Source organism: Heterocephalus glaber, unplaced genomic scaffold (assembly GCF_053883595.1).
Source record: "Heterocephalus glaber isolate CG9 unplaced genomic scaffold, H.glaber_assembly_v1.0 deba00001755, whole genome shotgun sequence".
In the NCBI taxonomy this organism is placed as follows: Eukaryota; Metazoa; Chordata; class Mammalia; order Rodentia; family Bathyergidae; genus Heterocephalus; species Heterocephalus glaber.
The window spans coordinates 2,878,833-2,900,455 of NW_028258453.1; the positions used below are offsets into that span (position 1 = coordinate 2,878,833).

The 21,623-nt window shown below is 38.5% G+C and overlaps 1 long non-coding RNA gene across 3 annotated transcripts in view; it reads left to right on the forward strand.

The window, feature by feature from the left end:
• LOC101708188 (uncharacterized) overlaps window positions 1-21,623 on the forward strand; it is a 392,264-nt gene that overhangs the window by 306,852 nt on the left and 63,789 nt on the right. For 2 of the 3 annotated variants that reach the window (XR_015447371.1, XR_015447372.1), the window contains one exon: window positions 152-19,664. This is a non-coding gene — a long non-coding RNA (uncharacterized LOC101708188). The remainder of the gene's footprint in view (window positions 1-151; window positions 19,665-21,623) is intronic. The other variant, XR_015447370.1, reaches the window with a different exon arrangement.

A 21,623-nucleotide genomic window follows, 5' to 3' on the forward strand; every position in this document is an offset into this window, starting at 1 on the left:
CAGATTACTGGTTATGAGAGCTACTTCAAAGATTTCTTTTAGAAAAACAGTCACAGGTGAAGAACATTTCAGTGACACAGAATGGGTCATGAAACTTGCTTACTCATGTGACGTATTCTGCCTGCTCAATGAACTCAATTTATCACTTTAGGGGAGATTGACAACTGTGTTCAAGTCTGCAGATAACGTGGATGCATTCAAAGCCAAACTGAAATTGTGGATGTGGTGAGTGAACACTGGGATTTTTGACATGTTTCAAACATTACTGAAGTTTTTGAGAGAGATTTATCCTGGGCCTTCTTTCTCCCATTTGGTGCATGATAACTTAGCTTAGTTTTCAAGAGTTTGAACATTACTTCCCAAACACAAAGGACCCTCCAGCTTGGAAGGAATAGATTTGTCACCAATTTGTAAACAAGCCAAGAAAATCAACTTTGTGCTAGAAGAGGATCAATTGCTTGAGATTGCAAATCACAGTGGTCTTAAAATTGTTTAAGACAACTTCAAATCTCTATATGTTCTGGATTAAAGGGAAGGCAGAATATCCTGATATTGCCACAGAGGTATTGAAGAGACTGTTTCTATTTCCAACACCCTATCTTTGTGAAGCAGGATTTTCTTCAGTGACAGCAACCAAAATAAGATTGTCCAGTAGACTGGACAAAAGCAACACATTTTAGGTGACACTGTGTCCTATCACCTCCAGATGGGGCTATCTAGTTGCAGAAAAATAAGCTCAAGGCTCCCACTAACTCTGGATAATGCTGTGTAATTATTTCATTATATATTATAGTATGATAACAATAGAAATAAAGTGCACAGTACACATAATGTGCTCGAATCATCCTGAAACCATTCACCTTCACCCTTCTCTGTGGAAAAATTGTTTTCCACAAAACAGTCTCTAGTGCCAAAAATGTTGAGGACCCCTGCTTTTTACTATCTACAACATCTTAATTCAATAATTTCTTAACTCATCTTAATCATGCCCATTCCTTTTCTTTCTGAGGGAAAATATGAAACAAAAATTTGCATTCCTACAGAAAATACTCATTCCTTTTTTACAACTGAGCTGATTTTGAATAAACTCTGATCCCTAGACAAATTTGATGGGGAAAAGTAGACAACTTGTCAGAAAGAAAATTAAACATTCGAATCTAGAAATGTTACTTACAGTGGTGGAGAAATAGTTAATCACAACAGACTTTCTTACTCCAACATTTTCTCTGAGGAATCTATTGCCAGGGCAAGTGGAGGGTTCAGAGCTCTCTGAAGACACTCTCTGTATCTTCAGCAACTTTCACTGATGTCTTTATATGCAAAGCGGGCAAAGGTGAGAGATTTTTCTATACTTGCTCCCTGCTCAGATCTTAGTGATTAAATAGCCTTTTGTCAGATAATTAAAATGGTTGTCTCTGGATGCAAATGTTCAAAGGGCTTGGGTTTAAATCGTGTTTGTTTCATAGGAGCAGGCCTTGATCTTTTCGTCTATCTAGGATCACTTAATAATACTCTTCTCTCAAAAAGGATTTAGCTCACAAACTATTATATCATCCACTTTAATTTGGGACCAAAGTGAGAAAGAGGAAAACCAAAACAATTTAGAGTGTGTTTGAATTTGTCCTCTTCCTAACAAGGGTGGGAAAACACAGTCAAGGCACTCCCACCCCTTTTATGACTTTGTTCACAGCTCTTATGCAAGCTACTAAAGCTACATTAACAACCAGAAAATAGATTTTTATCCTTAGATTCTCCTTAGCTTTTATCCACTTTATGAATAAAAATGCTTGTGATCCACTTTGCAAAATGCCTTGAACTTGTACGCAGAGTGATTGAAGTTTAGCCAATATTGATGTCATTTAAGAGTGGGTCCATTTCACCTCGGAACCGATGTCCTCTGGGCTGTCATCAATGTTAGATCTTGGGTTTCTGTTTAAGGGGCACCCTGTCCCACAGTTACACTGGAGTGGACAGTTTCTGATAATATCCAGCCACTTCAGCATCAGCCTTTTGTCGTAGCACCAATTACACAGACTCAAGCAGAGTCTGTTTAGGGACAGTTATTTTGAAGGTGGCTTTTCTGAGGTGATGCTCTTCATATTTACACACAGCTGAAAAAAGTCTTGCTTTATTTTAGAGCCCTTGACCACAGTTATTTTCCTCCCCCCCCCACACACATTTAATGGGTACTTCTTATTCACCTCCTGTGAGTCTACTTCATTTTCTTCAGGATTTTTTTTGTTTAGCCTTTTTTCATCATATAGATGCCATTTGAAGTTGTCTTCAATTCACATTGTGAAGATATTTACACCTAAGCCTGCATTCTTTCTTTCTTTCCAGCTCTGTGGAAAGAATCCTCTACATCTATCAAGTCTCAGCTACACTGTTTCTTTCTCAATGGAGCTCCCAAAATACGTCTGCAGGACTCTGTTGCCTTAGGAGTTAATCTCACCTTTGTCTTTCTGTAATTCCTCCCATGTAGAGTTTGAATATGGCCATAGTTTCAGCTCTAGCAATGCTTTATAAAATCACTCAGCATTCTTTTAAATGCAGAGTTAAAGTTATAGAAAAGAAATGGTAATTGATATGTGCTAGAAATTAAAATGTTTCTGGAATCCAATAAGGATGGGATCTAATCCTTCAGGGGTCTCTGTGAGTGGGAGGAGATTGCACATCTCAACAAACTGAGGGTGTTTTAACTAGGGTGAGTTTTAACACCTGTGTGCAGAAGGCAAGTGAGGTATCCCTTGCAGGAGGCAGCAGTGAGAACTAAAATCCCTGTACAAAGCAGTGCAGGTGCAAGGTAGATGAAGGAGTGGCCCAGACAAAATGTGCCTCTGACACAGACACATGCAGACAGCAAGACAACTGACTGCTGCTTCATGGACCGTTTGTAGAAAAAATGAGTTGTCACACTGTGATAACTCATGCCCATGGTTCCGTCACCACAGGTATTCTGGTTTAGATCTGAAATGTCCCCCCAAAATGTTTCATGTGTGTGAAAGGTGATGGAGTACTAATCAGCCATAAAGAATGAGAAACTAGAGACATATATAGCTAAATGGATGCATATTGAGGCCAAACTCTTAAGTGAAATAAATACAGTACACATGTGTAAATACCGAATAGTTTCTCTGGTGTGAGAAACTGAAAGTGTCAATAAGGATTAAAATTATTAAAACGAATAATTGATAATTTGAAATAGGAAGAAAAGGTCCAAAGGGGTAGGGAAAGTTGGAGGGCAAGGGGAAAGGTAAGAAGGGAAAGGAAAAATTATGAGAAAAGGAAAAAATGGAAATAAAGTGTTTGTAAATAGGGAAGGATGGAGGGGGTGAAGGGAGGACAGGGAATGGGGGAAAAAATAACCAAGATACATCTTGTACAGGTACAAGCACCCAATGATAAATGTAAACATATTGTATACCTAAAATGTACCAATAAAATAATTTAAGAAAAAAAAAAATTTCAAAAACAAAAAGCCAAACACTCAAAAAAACCCCCCAAAACGGTGACTGGATCATGGGCTGCTATACTCACCAGTGTATTCATACTGTTGATGAATTCATGGCTGAATGTGCTGTTAGGAGGTGGGGTCAGGTTGGAGGTGGGTCATGGGAGGTGTGACCTGGAGGGATGTATTCTTGTCCACTGCTCCTCGATTTTCTCTCTGCTTCCTGGTTGTCATGGAATGAGCAGCTGTTCTCTGCCAGGCGCTTCTACTATAATGTCCCTTCAGCCTAGGAAATGGCCAACAATTGAGTAAATCCTGTAAAAATCATGAGACAAAAATAAACTTCTCCTCCTTTAAGCTTTGGGTGCTTGGCATTGTGCTCTAGTGATGGGTAAGTGACTAACACAATAAATTTGAGGCTCTAATTTTTACTGTTGGTTGATTGAGGGACCCTTAAGGGAAGAAGGATCTTAAATCTTTATGTGAAAGGAATCATTAACAACTAATTTGAAAGATTTAATGATTAAGAAAACAATTCTACAGAACTATAATTCAACAAAATAATTTATAAAGAAATAGAAAATTCCTATAAAAAGAGGTGAAGCAGTTAATAGAAGTTTAGCCAGTTGCCTTAAATGCTAATGAGAAATAGATTCATACCATTTACTGACATCATCTTCAAAACCTGTGTATGAGGTATAGGTAATCCTTATGCAAATATTTTCATAGAATTAGAAAAGAAGGAAAAATCTCAATTAATTTTATAAGATTATTATAACTTTGATTCCAAAACCAGGCAAAGGCAATGTGAAAAAGAAAAACTACATGTAACTAATGGTCAAGGAGGCAAAAATTCTAATTGAACTCAGCAAAGTGAACCTAGGCAAGAAGGAAGGAGAGAGGGAGAGAGAGAGAGAGAGAGAGAGAGAGAGAGAGAGAGAGAGAGAGAGAGAGAGAGAGAGAGAGAGAACACAGAGATGGGAAGGGAGAAAACATCTTTCAAAACAGCCACATCATAGTATGTAGACTTCTTCCAAGAATGTAGGGGTAGTCTTATTTGAAAAAAATGTAACTGAAAATCTTTTAAAACAAATAGAAGGGCTGGGGATTTAGCTCAGTGGTTCTGCTGCCTGCCTTGCAAGCACAAGGACCTAAGTTTGATCCCTGGTACCAAACAAAACAAAACAAAACAAAACAAACAAATAGAAGGAAATGTTTCTTAAATAAAAATGGCATCAACTAAATACTGGCAATATTCATTGGATTTAATGTAGAAGTTTAACATAAAAGAGAGAAAAAGTCATAAAATTTAAAAAATGAAGAACTCAAAGTAAATTATTCATAACCAATGTACTCATCTGCACAGTACATTTAGATGTTATAGAAAAATGATTTAACCAGAGAGTCTGCAAAATTTTGGGCACAGGATTAATACTTACAATCAATTACAGATTTATATACAGCAACAAATAATTAGAGAAACTTAGAACATTTATAAGTTTTAAAAAATACAATCATAGAAACAAAATGGTAAGGTTAGAGATAAAATAACAAAACATGATCAAAGGACTTAACAAAAGATCTAAGTTCTAGGAAAAGTAAATAGTAAAAGGACAGTCATTATTCCCAAATTATAAACAGGTTTCAATCAAAATCTCAACAAGGTATTTACAGAAATCAGTGTGCTGATCTTAAAATTTGAAGCACAATAAAGGAAGCTAAGAGCACTCTGGAGATGAATAAGTTGAAATTTGTACAACTAACTTTTATGAAGCTATAATAAGACAGTATGATATTTGCATAGGCTTAGCCAAACAGGAATGTTACAGAATAAGAACTGTAGAAACAAAATTTTCCATTAATCTCAGTTTAATACATGAAAATGGAGTTATATATAGTAGAAAATGGATGAGATATTCAATTAATCTTTCTAGGACACTAGGTTAAGCACACAGATAAAGAAAAAATGAGGTCATGTATTATTTTCAGTCTTCCCAAAATAAAATCAAGAAAAACTAACACTGAAATGTAAAAGGAAAATCAAGAAACTTTTAGAAGAAAATGTAGCAGAATACATTGTGAGTGGGAATATACATTTTAAACACAAAATACAGTTTACTTTAAGTTAAAAACTTTGGGCCGGGGATTTAGCTCAGCGGTTTCGCTGCCTGCTACGCAAGCGCAAGGACCAGAGTTCGATCCCTGGTACCAAAACAAAAACAAAAACAAAAAACCTTATGCATGAATGAAAAATTCCAAATATATAAATTGATGATTTACAGAGGAAGAAATAAAAATGACCAAAAAAGGTGACAACTACAAGACGATTCTGAATGTCTTTAGTAATCTAGAAATTAAGGAAATGTAGCTTAGATCAAATATGAAACACTATTTTCTACCTACAGAGTAATTAGAAATTCTTTGATAATATGTTTGATGAAGATGCAGAGATGGTGAATGATGCATTGCTGGTGGGAGTGCAAATTAGTGCAAGCTAATTTGTCAATTGCCAAGAAAATTGGAAGTATGTATTTTCTGTGACCCAGCAATTATACTTCTTTGTTGAAAAACTCTGGTAGTAATAAACAAGAGATCCATAGAAGTGTCTTCATTTCAGCACCATTTGTAATTCCCAAAGAAAGAGAATAGGTGAATAATGTTATCACAAAGTAGTTAAAATGAATCACCCACATCTACAAGCACCAACAGAAGCTATTAGAAAGATTTTAAACTATAGGTTTTGAACAACAGGGAATTCAAAGGACTGTATGTAGGAATCTTTATGTGCCAAAAACATACTTGTGGAGACTAGATTTTTTTTTTTTTTTTGTGTGTGTGTGTGTGTGTGTGTGCGTGTGTGTTCTGTGACAGGACGTGTCACTATTCTAGGAAGATGGATGAGACCAATAAGAAACAACAGTAGCTAGAGAGAATTGAAAGTTATACATCAGATTGACCAATTCTATGTGAAGTCACATTCCATCTGCGAGTAAGTTAGGTAAACACATCCACCATCCATTGTTCATGTTTTGGGAAATGCAAATGAGAAATACTAAGCCGCAAATACTAACTGAGATAACTGGGGAAATAAGATTTAAGGTATGCCATACAAAGGTACTGAATACCCATGATGAATGCAAACATTATATGTCATAAAATGAGCTAATAATAACAGCAAGAATGGAAATAGGAGGAGATTTAGAAATGGAGGGAAGTGGGTGAGAAGGGGAAGGGTATTAAAAAAAGAAACCAGCTGTGTTATGTACATGTACTTTCTTTCTTCTTCCATTAAGTTTATTGGTACATTTTGGGTATAAAATACAGTTACATTCATCCTTGGGATCTTGTACCATTACATGAGTATCTCGGTTCTTATTTTTTTCCCCTTCCCGTGCCCTTCTTTCACTCTCTCTTCCCTATTTGCAAAGACTTTGTTTCCATGTTTTTCCTTTTCTCATATTTTTTCTTTTCCTTTTTTTTTCCTTTCCCCTACCCTACTCCTTTAGACCTTTTCTTCCTATTATGCAATATTAATTATACATTTTGTAAATTACAATATCAAGATCTAGGAGGCATTACCACAGATTTTACAGAATTTAAAAGGATATAGAAAGCATATTACAAAAATCTTTTCTGAAATAAATTTGACAACTTCTAGGAAGTACCTTGGAAGACAAATTAATGAAACTAACTCTGGAGGAAATATAAAATTTGAATAGCACCTATTAAAGAAAGTATATTCCAAGCTTGAAAACCTACCTATATGACAACATCAGGGTCATATACATTTTAACTGATAAATTATATCAAACAATTAAAGCATAAAAAAGAAGGAATACTTCTCCCCTCACTTTAGGAAATCAACATTGTGATAAACCTAAAACTGAATAAAGAAAATAGGAGAAAAAAGTATGAACATAGATAGAAATTTGTTTAACAAAACAATTAGAAGTCAGATTTGGCAGTATGTAGAAAGTGGTTTTGTTATAGGGATGGCAGTGTTGGTTCAGCATTGGAAGATCCATCCCCAAAAGTCATCATTTTAACAGAGGAAAGGAAAAAGCCATATGATCCTGTCACTAGTTGGAGAAAAAGTATTGGACTAAATTCTGCAGCTATTCATGGTAAAAGCTATCAGGAGACTAGAAGTAGAACAGAATCTTCTCAACAGATTAAAGACATGTACTCCATACTTCCAGTGAGAAGGCCTTCTATGAATGGAGAAGATACAATGCTTTCTCCTTAAGGTGGGGAACAAGGGCAGATACGCTTACTCTTTATCTGTCCATTAAACTTTGAAACCTTGGCCCAACCAAAATAGTCTGGCAATAAAATGACACAATTAGGATAGGATTGGCAAGGTAGAAGCAAAATCTTTATGTGTAGATGAAATGATCATCTACAAAGAAAATACTAAGAAATCTCTAGGAGCCCCTAGAAATTGTATTTGAATTTAGCAGCATTAGAAAACACAAGGTATATATAAAAATTCAGATCTGTGTATACTTGCTATAAGTGAAGAATTGGATATTGAAATTTAAAAGTTATGTAGGAGTACAAAGGACTTAGAAAAGTTAAAAAAAAAAACAGTGTTGGAAGACGTTTAGTACCTAATTTTAGGACTTCTTCTAAAGCTACAATAATCAAGGCAGTGTTGGTGTAAGGAAAGACATATAGATCATTTGAATAAAACAGAGAATCTAGAAATAGAACCACACATATATGGTCCACTGAGTTTTGAAAGATGATTTAACATTAGCATTTTATAGAATATAAACTCAATTCAAGAGCCGAGGAAGAGTAAGTGTTTTCAGCAAATGGCACTAGAACATCTGGTATCCGTGTATAAAAAAATTAACCTCAACCCTTAATTTCTATACATGAAAATAACTTGAAGGGATCTATGAACCTAAATATGAAAGCCTAAAAGTATACAACTTTAAGAAGAAATTATAAGGGAAAATGTTTATGAATTCAGGGTAGGCAAGAACTACCTAGGATAGAGAAAACATGATGTATAAAAGAAAAAAATTGATAAATGAGATTCCATCAAAATTTGGAACTTTAAATGACATCATTAAAATGAAAAGTAGTCCTTAAATAGACCATATTTACAATGCATATAACCTGTGACCAGAATATATAAAGAACTCTTACTGCTCATTAATAGACAAACCAATTAAAAAGCAGACATAAGAAGATGATAAATAGCCAGTATAGCACAAGGAAAGGTGTGCAACTCTAGAATCAGAAAAATGCTCATCAGTACAATAACAAGATTGAATTATGCACTCATTAGGGAGATGAAGTTAAAAATTTTAAAAGCCTTGTCATGACTTTTTCTTTTTGTTGCATTCGCCCCCTTTGCATTTAATTTGTCACGCCCAATGGATTCATTCTGATGGGTTTCCTGGGGTCGTGATCCTCATTGTTTTTTCCTAGGGTATTGTCTAAAATTTTTTGGAGTGCTGGTTTGGTATTCATGAAGTTCCTGAGGTGCTCTTTATCATGAAAGTATCTTGTTTCTCCATCAATTTTGAAAGATAGTTTTTCAGGGTACATCAATCTGGGTTTGAGGCTGTTTTCCTTTAGGGCTTGAAATACATCACTCCAAGCTCTTTTTGCCTTGATGGTTTGCATTGAGAAGTCTGCTATGATTCTGATGGGCTTTCCTTTGTATGTGATTTGTTTCTTTTCTCTCACTGCTTGTAGAATTTTGTTCTTCTGTTGGGTTTCTGGAATCCTAAGTATTATATGCCTATGTGTAGATTTTTTTGATCAAGGCTAGCTGGAGTCCTATATGCCTCACTTATCTGTATGTGAAGTTCTTTTCCCCTGCTTGGGAAGTTTTCTGCCATCACTTCTGTGAACAGATTTTTTATGTCATCTGCACTCTCTCCTGTTTCTTCATTGGCTCTAATGAGTCTTATGTTATTCTTCTTTCCATCTCTAACAGTTGCTGGATTGATTTCTCATGGTCCCTCTCAATTTTAAAGAAATTTTCTTTTCCTGGTCACTAATTGCAATCTTATCTTCTATATCTGAAATTCTATCCTCACATTGGTTCATTTTCTGCTGCACAGACTTTCAATGGAGTTTTTAATCTCCTGGAAATCTGTTTGCATCTGTTTTATGGAATTCCATTTGTTTCCTATGTTGGGATTCCATCATGTTCCTCAGGTCCTCTATTTTTTTATCTGTGTCCTCTCTAGATTTATTAATCATGTCTTTCACCATGAGCACAATTTTTGCTGTTATCTGAGTAATTATTTCTGATTTCATTTTTCCCAGATCTTCTTTTGTTGCCAGTTCAGAGAGTCCAGGTGGTTAAATATCAGATTTTTCCATCTTGTTTCCCTTTGTGGTTGCTGTAGGTGATCTGGAAGCCTGTTTTTGAGGTTTGTTTACATGTCTTCTCATTTCCACAGTGTGTGTGGCGGGTTGCTTCTGCTGCCAGCGCGACTCACCTTCTCTGCTCTAGGAGTGTGGATGGAGGTGGGGAAGCTTCTTCTGGGTTCTGGCACCGGCTCACCTTCTCTGCCCTAGGAGCTTGGGATGGCAGTGGGGGAGCTTCCTTCTGGGTGCTGGGACTGGCTCACCTTCTCTGCCCTGGGAGTGTGGATGGCGGCCGGGGAGCTTCCTTCTGGGTGCTGGAGTGTACATGTACTTTCTTCCTGAAATGAATATAAACAAACATGTACTAATGAAATAGAAATAAAAATTAAAAAAGAAGCATTTTATACATTGCAAAGTGCTACACACATGCCAGTAAGTTCTGGTCTTTTGAAGCACATAATCAGCCAGGCTTTCCTTTCTGGGGAGAGCAGAAATTTGGCAAGGCCTGTTGCTCACACCCAGTGGATCCTGTGAAAAGCACTTTACCCCTTCAGGTTGGACATGATTAAGGAATATTGGCAGCTGTCTCTGGAGCCTAGTAAACAAGCTGTCTTTTTTGCCATCTGCATTATTAATGTCCTGGGTAAAAGAACAAAGCCAATTTAAGTCTCTGATTTTGCCAGGGAGCCTCAGGGCTTTGCATGCTGGGTGAATGGCATGGATTTCAATTTCAGGAGCTTGGAGCTGGCTCAACACTCACCATCGATAATGGAAGGGAAGTACTCCAAATCAGATTAATTACAGTGGTTCTGGGGGAGCTAGAGGATTGTTAATGATTCTATCCTTCCCATGAAAAGGGGAAAAAATTCTGAACTGAGGGAGCATCTCAGATGAAAAGACAAGGGAAAAAGTTTCAAGCTTTTTTTATTGTGTTGCAAAATCATGTGCATTCTGTGACATGTTTGAAAAGCCTGGATTTTATCAACTTGTTGGGGAATTGGGGTATTTTCCATTTTTGATTCACTGCCCTTTCTAGAAGTGGCCCATCAACTTCTCAGGCTTAGTTAAAAGTCACTGGGAACAATGGGAATCACATGGGTTAAAACAGTGCATGCTGAGAGCCACTGATAGCACCCAGGAAGAGGCTTCTGGGCTGCCATACCACTGCCCGCAGCACCAAAGAGGTGAGCTGCCTGGGTGCCAGCTGCACACCCCACCCCATGGAAATGAGAAGACAAATAAACAAGTCTCAAAACCAGATTTCAAGATCACCTAAAGCAACCACAAAGGGAAACAAGATGGAACAATCAGATACTCAACCACCTGGACTCCTTGACCTGGAAACAAAAGAGGATCTGGAAAAAATGAAATCAGAAATAATTTCTAAGATAACAGCAACAATTGTGCCCACACTGCAAGACATGATTAATAAATCTAGAGAGGACACAGATAAAAAACATAGAGGAGCTGAGGAACATGAAGGAATTCCAACACAGGAAACAAATGGAATCCATAAAACAGATACAAACATTTCCAGGAGATGAAAAACTCCATTGAAAGTTTATGCAGCAAAATGAACCAATGTGAGAATGGAATTTCAGATATAGAAGATAAGATTGCAGTTAGTGACCAGGAAAAGAAAAATTGCTTTAAAATAGGAAGGGACCATGAGAAATCAATCCAGCAGCAGCTAGACGATGCAAAGAAGAATAACGTAAGACTGATTGGAGTCAAAGAAGAAACAAGAGAGAGTGCAAATGACATAAATAAAACTGTTCATAGAAGTGATGGCAGAAAACTTCCCAAGCAGGGGAAAAGAACTTCACATACAGATAAGTGAGGCACATAGGACTCCAACTAGCCTTGATCAAAAAAAAAAAATCTACACATAGGCATATAATAATTAAGATTCCAGAAATCCAACAGAACAAAATTCTACAAGCAATGAGAGAAAAGAAACAAATCACATACAAAGGAAAGCCCATCAGAATCACAGCAGACTTTTCAGTGCAAACCCTCAAGGCAAGAAGAGCTTGGAATGACATATTTCAAGCCCTAAAGGAAAACAGCCTCCAACTCAGATTGATACACCCTGAAAAACTATCTTTCAAAATTGATGGAGAAAAAATATACTTTCATGACAAAGGGGCACCTTAGGAACTTCAAGAATATGAAACCAGCACTCCAAAATATTTTAGACAATATCCTAGGAAAAAACAATGAGGATCACAACCCTAGGAAGACCAGCAGAATGAATCCATCAGGCACAACAAGAAATTAAATGCAAAGGAGGAGAATCCAACAAAAAGAAAATGTCATGGCCAGCTTCCAGCATGGAGGAGGGCTCTGGGTTGGTGTGTCACAGCTCCCAGCATGGAGGAGGCCTCAGGGTCAGTGTACCACACCTCCCAGCCTGCAGGAGGTGTGGGTAGGCATGCCAAAGAGCCCAGCACAGAAGAGGCCTCTGGCTTGACATGCCATGGCTCCCAGCCCAGAGCAGACTTCCAGGTCAGCGGGCCACACTCCTAGCCAGGAGGAGGCTTCCAGGTAGGCATTATGTGGCTCCAAGCCTGGAGGAGGCTTCCAGGTAGGCATGCCACAGCTCCCAGCACAGAGGATGGAAGCCATGCTGGCACCAGGAACATCCCCCTGACCCTCATCAAAATGAGAAGACAGGTAAACAAGCCTCAGAACCAGACTTCCAGATCACCTACAGCAATCTCAAAGGGAAATAAGATGGAACACTCTGAGGATCTGGAAAAAATGAACAACAACAAAAGAGGATCTGGAAAAAATGAAATCAGAAATAATTTCTCACATAAAAGCAAAAATTGTGCCCATAGTGCAAAACATGATTAATAAATCTAGAGAGGACACAGATAAAAAAATAGAGGACCTGAGGAACATGATGGAATCCTAACATAGGAAACAAATGGAATCCATAAAACAGATACAAACAGATTTTCAGGAAATTGAAAACTCCATTGTAAGTCTATGCAGCAGAACGAGCCAATGTGAGGACAGAATTTCAGATATAGAAGATAAGATTGCAATTAGTGACCAGGAAAAGAAAAATTTCTTTAAAATTGAGAGGGACCATGAGAAATCAATCCAGCAACTGTTAGATGATGGAAAGAAGAATAACATAAGACTCATTAGAGTCAATGAAGAAACAGGAGAGAGTGCATATGACATAAAAAATCTGTTCACAGAAGTGATGGCAGAAAACTTCCCAAGCAGGGGAAAAGAACTTCACATACAGATAAGTGAGGCCTATAGGACTCCAAGTAGCCTTGATAAAAAGAAAATCTACACATAGGCGTATAATTGTTGAGAGTTCAGAAACCCAACAGAAGAACAAAATTCTACAAGCAGTGAGAGAAAAGAAACAAATCACATAAAGGAAAGCCCATCAGAATCACAGCAGACTTCTCAATGCAAACCATCAAGGCAAGAAGATCTTGGAGTGATGTATTTCAAGCCCTAAAGGAAAACAGCCTCCAACCCAGATTGATGTAACTTGCAAAACTGTCTTTCAAAATTGATGGAGAAATAAGACACTTTCATGACAAAGAACACCTTAGGAACTTCATGAATATCAAACCAGCACTCCCAAAATTTTAGACAATATCCTAGGAAAAGACAATGAGGATCACAATGCCAGGAAGCCCAGCAGAATGAATCCATGGGGTAGGACAAGAAATTAAAAGCAAACGGGGAGGATCAAACAAAAAGAAAAAGTCATGACAATGACAACTCAGTTCATATCAGTTATAACCATCAATGTTAATGGTCTCAACTCACCAATCAAAAGAAATAGAATGACAGAATGGGTGAAGAAGCAAGATCCAACAATATGCTGCATACAAGAAAGACACTTAATTCAAAATAAACTCTGAAAGTTTATTTTAGGATGAAAAGTGAAAGGGAGGAAAAGAATACTCCATGCGATGGGAACCTGAGAAAAAGCAGGAGAAGCTATCCTCTTTTCAGACCAAGTGGATTTCAAACCAACACTGATTAAGTGAGACAAAGAAGGACACTATATCCTTGTAAAGGGAACAATCCAAGTGGAAGAGATGACAATCCTAAACAAATATGCACCAAACACTAGTGCGCCCAACTATATAAAACAAATACTAACAGACATGAAAAACCATATAAGCACAAACACAATAGTAGTGGGGGACATCAATGCCCCATTGTCAAAAATAGATAGATCGACTAGACAAAAAAAAAGCAACAAAATAGTAGAACTCAATCAAACTCTTGAACATATTTACTTAACAGATGTTCACAGAGTGTTTCACCCCACAAAATCAGAATACACATTCATTTCAGCTGCACACAGATTATTCTCCAAAATAGAACACATACTCACTCATAGAACATGTTTCTGTAAGTGCAAAGGAATTGAAGTTATCCCCTATATATTATCAGACCACAGTGCAATGAAATTGGAGACCAATAGCAAAAGAAACTGCAAAAACTTCACAAACACATGGAAATTGAACAACACACTTCTGAATAACCAATGGGTCATAGAGGAAATTAAAGTAATCAGTTTCTTCAAATAAATAACAATGGCAACACAACATATTGGCATCTGTGGAACACAATGAAAGGAGTTTTATGAGGGAAATTCATAGAAGTGAATTCTCATATTAGGAAAACTGAGCAAGCCCAATTAAACAACCTTATGCTGAACTCCTAGAAAGAAAGAAAGCTCCTAGAAAGAAAAGAACAGGACAAATGCAAAGCTCATACAAGAGAGGAAATTATAAAGATCAGGGCAGAAATCAATGCAATGGAGACTAAGAAAACAATACAAAAAATCAATGAAGCCAAGAGTTTTTTCTTTGAAAGAATCAGCAAAATTGACAAAGCCTTAGCCAATCTTATCAGGAAAAGGAAAGAAAAGGCCCAAATCCATGCAATTAAGAATGAAAAGAGTGAAATTATAACAGACCCAGCAGAAATCCAGAGGATCATCAATACCTACTTCTAGAACCTATATGCCAATAAGATGGAAAACACAGAAGAAATGGACCGATTCCTAGACACGTATGAATTACCAAAGTTGAATGAAGAAGACCTAAAAATTCTAAACAACCCAATATCAATCAATGAAATTGAAAACATATTTAAAAACTTACCAACCAAGAAAAGCCCGGGTCCTGATGGCTTCACCACTGAATTTACAAGAAATTTAGAGAGGAACTACTGCCGCTCCTCTTTAAACTCTTCAATGAAATTGCAAGGGAAGCAATACTCCTGAAATCATTCCTGGAAGGAAGCATCACCTTGATCCCCAAAGCAGAGAAAGACCAAACCAAAAAAGAGAACCATAGGCCAAACTCACTATTGAAAAGAGATGCAAAAATCCTTACTAAGCTACTGGCAAATAGAATGCAGAAGATTGTTAAGAAGATCATACACCCTGACCAAGTGGGATTCATCCCAGGGATGCAGGGATGCTTCAACACACAAAAATCAATCAATATAATACGCTATATCAATAGAGCCAGGGATGAAAATCATATGATCATCTCAATAGATGTAGAAAAAGCATTTGACAAAATCCAACATGCATTTATGATAAAAACCCTACAAAAAATCTGAATAGACGGTTTCTACCTCAAACTGATAAAGCCATCTATGAAAAACCAACAGCCAATATCATACTAAATGGTCAAAACCTGAAATCCTTCACACTAAAATGGGCTACAAGACAAGCATGTCCACTATCAGCACTCCTGTTCTTGGAAACATTAGACACAGCAATTAGACAAGAGAAAGAAATAAAAGGAATACAGATAGGAAATGAAGAAGTCAAATTGTCATTTTTTTGCAGATAACATGATGCTCTATACAGAAAACTGCAAGAAGTCCACCAAATGTCTTCTAGACTTAGTAACCAATGTAGCTGGATACGGTCAACACACAAAATTCATTAGCTTTCCTGTACAAGAACAACAGACTCATGGAGAGAGAAATAGGACAAACAATTCCTTTCACATTAGCATCCAAAAAACTGAAATACCTCGGAATCAACCTAACAAAAGTAATCAAAAACCTCTTCTCTGAAAATTATAGCCCTATGAAAAGAGAGATTGAAGATGATATCAGAAAATGGAAAGACATCCCTTGCTCCTGGGTAGGAAAAATCAACATAGTGAAAATGGCCATACTTCCAAAAGTGCTATATAGCTTCAATGCAATCCCAATTGAAATTCCAGCAGCATATTTCATGGACCTTGAGAAAACAACACAAAAATTCATTTGGAAGAAGAGACCCAGAATAGCAAAAGCAATTCTAGGTAACAGAGACATGGCAGCGGGTATCACAATCCCCATCTTGAAACTATACTACAAAAGCTACTGTGATAAAAACAGCATGGTACTGGCAAAGAAACAGACCAGAGGATCAGTGTAACAGGTTAGAAGATGCAGAAACAACTCCAGACATACTCAGCCACCTCATCTTCGATAAAGGAGCCAAAAACTCTCACTGGAGGAAAGATAGCCTCTTTAATAAATGGTACTTTAAAAATTGGGTTTCAATTTGTCAAAGATTTAAACTAAACCTATATCTCTCAACATGCACTAAACTAACATCAAAATGGATTAAAGATATAAATATTAAAACAGAAATGCTGAACCGCTGAAACAGAGGTTAGGTAGAACTCTTGAAGATATTGGTGTAGGAAAAGATTTTATGAACAAACCACAGTTGCCCGTGAACTAGCACAAACATTCACCAAGAGGGATCTTTTCTTATTAAAAGCTTCTGCACAGCAAGAGAGACCACCAACAGTGTGAAGAGATAACCCACAGGGTGGGAAAAAATTTTCACCTTCCTTTCCTCAGAGAAAGGTCTACTATCTAGAATGCAGAAAGAACTTAAAAAAATCACACCTCCCAAATTTAAAGACCCAACCCGAAAATGGGCATCTGAAATGAACAGACATTTCTCACACAAAGAAGTAGAAATGGGAAATAAACATATGAAAAAATGTTCAACATCACTGGTCATTTGAGAGATGCAAATGAAAACAACGCTGAGATCCCATCTTATCCCATGAAGAATGGCTGTTATCATGAAGTCAACCAATAACAAATGCTGGCAGGGGTGTTGGGAAAGAGGAACCCTGCTCCACTGCTGGTGGGAGTGTAGACTGGTGCAACCACTGTGGCAATTAACGTGGAGATACTTCAAAGAACTAGGACTGGAAGTTCCATTTCACCCAGCTATTCCCCTGCTCGGTATCTTCCCCAAAGAATTAAAAGAATCATACCACAGTAATGTATGTGCACCCATATTTGTAACAGCGCCGTTTGTAACAACTAAAGCTTGGAAACAGCCCAAATTCCCATCAACTAGAGAATGGATAAAGAAAATGCGGTTTTTTAATAAATGGAGTACTATCCAGACATAAAAAATGAGAAATTAGAGATATTTATAGCTAAACGGATGCACATTGAGGCAATATTCTTAAGTGAAATAAATAGGACACACATGTGTAAATACTGAATAGTTTTTCTAGTGTGAAACTGAAAGGACTAAAATAAGGACTAAAATGTATAATAGATAATGTGAAATAGGAAGAAAAGGGTAAAGGGGAAGGGGAAGTCAGAGGGTTAGGATAAAGAAAAGAAGAGAATGGAATTAATATGAGAAAATGAAAAAATGGAAACAAAGTCTTTGTAAATACGGAGGGGTTGAGGGCTTGACGGAAGGGCAGGGGAAAGGGGAAAAAAATAAGAACCAAGAGAGATTATATAAAGGTGCAAATTTCCAAGGATGAATGTCATTATATTTTATACCTAAAATGTAGCAATAAAATTCATTTAAAAAAATGGTACTATGCTGTTGCACTCAAGATTAGAGTGTCTCTCATGGGATAGGAGGTTCAGCAGCAGGAGGAGAAAGGGTTGTGGGGAGTGGTGGCTGCACAGCTTCACTGCTGAAGTCTGTCCAGATCTGCTCAGGTGGGTCTGAGTAGAGAAGTAAACCCTAAAGCCCTTGTTTTTAAGGCTTGCTTTTGTCCTAGGAGCATAACCTAGCTCTCTCTGTAGATTTATAACCCGCCCTCCTCTTAGTAATTTATAGCACCTCATTATTTCCTTTGTTACAGAACACTATGACAGGTACAACTGAGATCAGAACTCTTGGTATGATGTTGCATTTCCTAATCTCTCCTTTCCAGGGGAAGGTGATAGGTATCATTATGGGGGCCCAAGAAAGGCATTGTTAGGTTCCTGAGTACTTGGAAGAGCAGCCAACCTGTGGATCCTATAGTCATTAGGACCCTAATATCTGGTTTTGGTCATGAATTTTCTGAATGAGAGCATTTACCGAATGCTTTCACCTCAAGATTTGCTAATCAAAGGCCAAAGAATGTGTATCTATATACTTTTTTTTTTTTGTTACCAGGGATCGAACTCTGGACCTTGCGCTTGCGAGACAGTCGATAGCACCACTGAGCTAAATCCCCAGCAAAGCCCAAAGAATGTAACTAAGATTGCTTTGGCCAGCTCTCAATTGCTAGAACATAACTGCCAAAGTGATCTCCACGAGTTGTGCAACATTAGAATTTGCAATGTTTATTATAGTTGAGTGGGATGAACTTGAGGTGAGTGGGGTGTGCAGGAGGCATTGTGGAGACCACTTGTGCAGGTGTCATTGGCTGCATGTGCACTGGCCTTGAGGATGACATTAGAATGCTGCAGCCCACTTAGGGGGCAGTGTAAATTTTCTGCAACCTGTGGTAAAAGAAAGGAAGATGGTTCTAGGTGAGCATATCTGGTTTGGTTTGGCCTGCCATGTGTGAAGTCTTTGGCCCATAATAGTCTTAATTCCAGACACCCCTTCTTCCTTACAGTGAGTATTCCTTGCTGCTGTACTTGTTACAGTGGTGCCAGAATTCTTTGGGATCATTAAGGAATATTTCAATATGCCCAGACTAGACAGACCTTGGAATTCAAGGCAGCTGCCCTCCTGGGGCATTCAGCTTGTTTGGAGAGAAAATAAAAGGAGACTGATGCAGGGTGAAGAAACTGGTCATTAGGGGCATTTAGAATGTTCCGAGCACTGTGGTGGGCACACTACTACATCATCTCACTGGGACCTCTAAAAACCTGTTTATCATACTCATTCTACAGGTTCTGAAACTGACGGTGAACATGTTCTCAAAGTTGCTCAGTTTGCACATGTGGCACAGGCAGTTTTGGAAAGCAAGACTTACTGTATTGAATTCTTGACCTTGCTGCCTCACATTAATCTGTGCACAATTTGGTGATAGCTCATTCATGCCTTTCAGCAAATGGGTCATCAGATAACATCCCAGATGAGGGGGCAGATAGCTTTGGCCTTGTCCAAAGAAGACCTTTTGGAGATGGAAGGTGGACTCTGGAGATGAGCTTGAAGACCCTGACAGGATGGGGCAGGGGATCTCTGCCAGTCAAGCCCTTAGACAATCTGTCCAGTGCTTCAGGAGGGCAGAGACCCCTGACTGTGGAGGCAAGAAAGTCTTAGAGATTAGAGAGGCAGTTGTAAGGAGGTGGAGGAAACAGAGTTCAATGGGTGATGAGGAACAGACGGAGTCCAGAGAGGCGATAGGAGAAGTGGGGAATGTAGAGAAAAGAGAGAAGATGGAGGATAAAAAGGGAAAGGTGATAGTACTTCTGCAGGTGCTAGTGATGGCATCCTCCTTTCCCAGAGAACTTGAGGCATCACATCTGTAACTGTCTACAAGCCTGCAATGATGGAATCCCACTGCAAAAGGGTTGAATGCTATTTCCGGTGAGAGCTGGAACAGAAGGCTCAGCTGCTGGAGCTCCCAGGCCAGCCCTTACCCAACCAGGCTGAGAGGAGGTGAGCTCCACACTGATCTGGCTGCTCAGGATGTGACAGTGCCTGTATTTGCTCAAATCCCCTGCACCTGTTGGCTGCTACACCTGGACCTCTCTGAGCTGGTGAGATGTCTGGCCTGAGCATCAGGCTGGTCTAGCCCTGGATGTGCTGCCTGACAGATGCCTGCCCAAAATCCTATCTGAGACCCTGATGGAAACTTGTGAGTTCTTGGCAGCCAGAATTCCACTGCCAAGAAGCACCTGTTCTTGTCCACTCCCTTTTCACTAATGTTTCTTTTCTCCCCAGAGCCAATACCCATGGACAGTGACACTTGCTGAAATCAAGGTCTATTCTATTCTCTTCCCTCTGAGATGGCACTGGAGTGGGGAAGCCGCTCATCTTCTTAGAGCTGCCTTATAGCGGGGCCAACACCGAACCAGAGCAAAACAGCTCTTCAGTCTTTCTTTCCTCCTCTTTTATCTAGGGGACATGTGGGAAATATCTGGAAGGGTATGCAAAGGTTACTTTGGAGGAAGGGGGAATCTAGGACATGAATGACAATTAACTACAGTTAAAAGGGAAGAGCCATGTTTGAACTCTGTGTCCATCCATGACCACTCTAGTGGTCACGAAATTCTGGTATTTCCCATGTTTTAGCTTTTCTGGCACAGAACAGAAGATGAAAACTTCTACCCCAAACTCATACAGGTCCCCACAACATTAAGTTACTAACACTGGCAGCCTGCATTTTCCTTCTTTGTGTCTGGAGCAATTTCATTAAAATAGGCCCAGAATCTCTGGGCCCTGCTGAATTAGAAGCTACCCCCACTCTTTTTGAGCTTCTTCTAATCTCATAAAGATTTTTTTTTTTATTTCTTGAAGGCATTTGTATGGTAATGGAAAAAATCTGTAAATGGAGATAGCTTTATTTTCTGTGTTTTGTCTTAACAGATGATTATTTATCTTGTCTGGGCTTGAACACAGAAAAGCATCAGTCAGGCTCTTGTTGAAGAAAATCATCTTTTTGCTGGTGGCAAGAGCCACACTGCAGGAAATAATGAGCCCAGCCACAGCTGTTGTTTAGATCATGGTAGAGCCAGAAACATCCTCTCCCAACACTTGTTTTTTTTTTTTTTTTTTTGCCTGCTCTTTGAGCAGCTCTCTTTGAGGCATTTACATCAGTTGAAATGAACCTTAAGAGCCCTAAGGGAGTAACTCCCCTTTCCTATCTAACACAGTAAAGATTGATCTATCCTGTAAATCAGAAGACAGTATCCAGGGTTCCAATCTGGCCTCTGTTGCTCTCTGAAGATGCTATTGGCCCTTTAGTTTCTGGCATAGTCAGTTCTGCCTGGAACTCCTACCCCGGGCATCCTTTTACCAATTTCCCCCTCATCAACAGCTGAATAGAGACATTAAATTGCTGTCCAGTTTTCTCTGCCTGTTATAAATCAATCCAGACTCAAGACAAGGATAGAGTGACAACTTCAAGTAAGACCTTCAGGTGATCTCTAGTGGGATTTGTAGTTTCTTTAAGGCCCTCATGAAATTCATGGTGCACTTGTCCTATGAAGTCTACCTGGCCACCAGCATCTAGGTTATTGTGTCCCCAGATGAGTTCTATATACTTGTAGATGAATACACACTGTAGTTGCCATTCTCTTCCATGGTATTTTTGTCCATTTACATCTCCCACTGACTTGGAATATCTTTGGGAGCAGGGCTAATATCCCCTTGTTTTTTTTATTCAGAGCCCCAGGCCCAGTATCTGGCAAAGACTTTGTGCTCATTAAGTATTTTTAGATAACTTACTGAGCTTTAAGAAAACCCTGAAAGCATATCTTTCCTAATTTCTCCTTTCCCTCAGCCTTAGCTGGAGCTCCCACATGGAGAAGGCACCTGGACCATTCACTTTCTCTCCTGGGAGTGGGGTTGCCATTTGTGAAACTTCTAGGACTGTAGTACTGGCTGCGTGCTGCA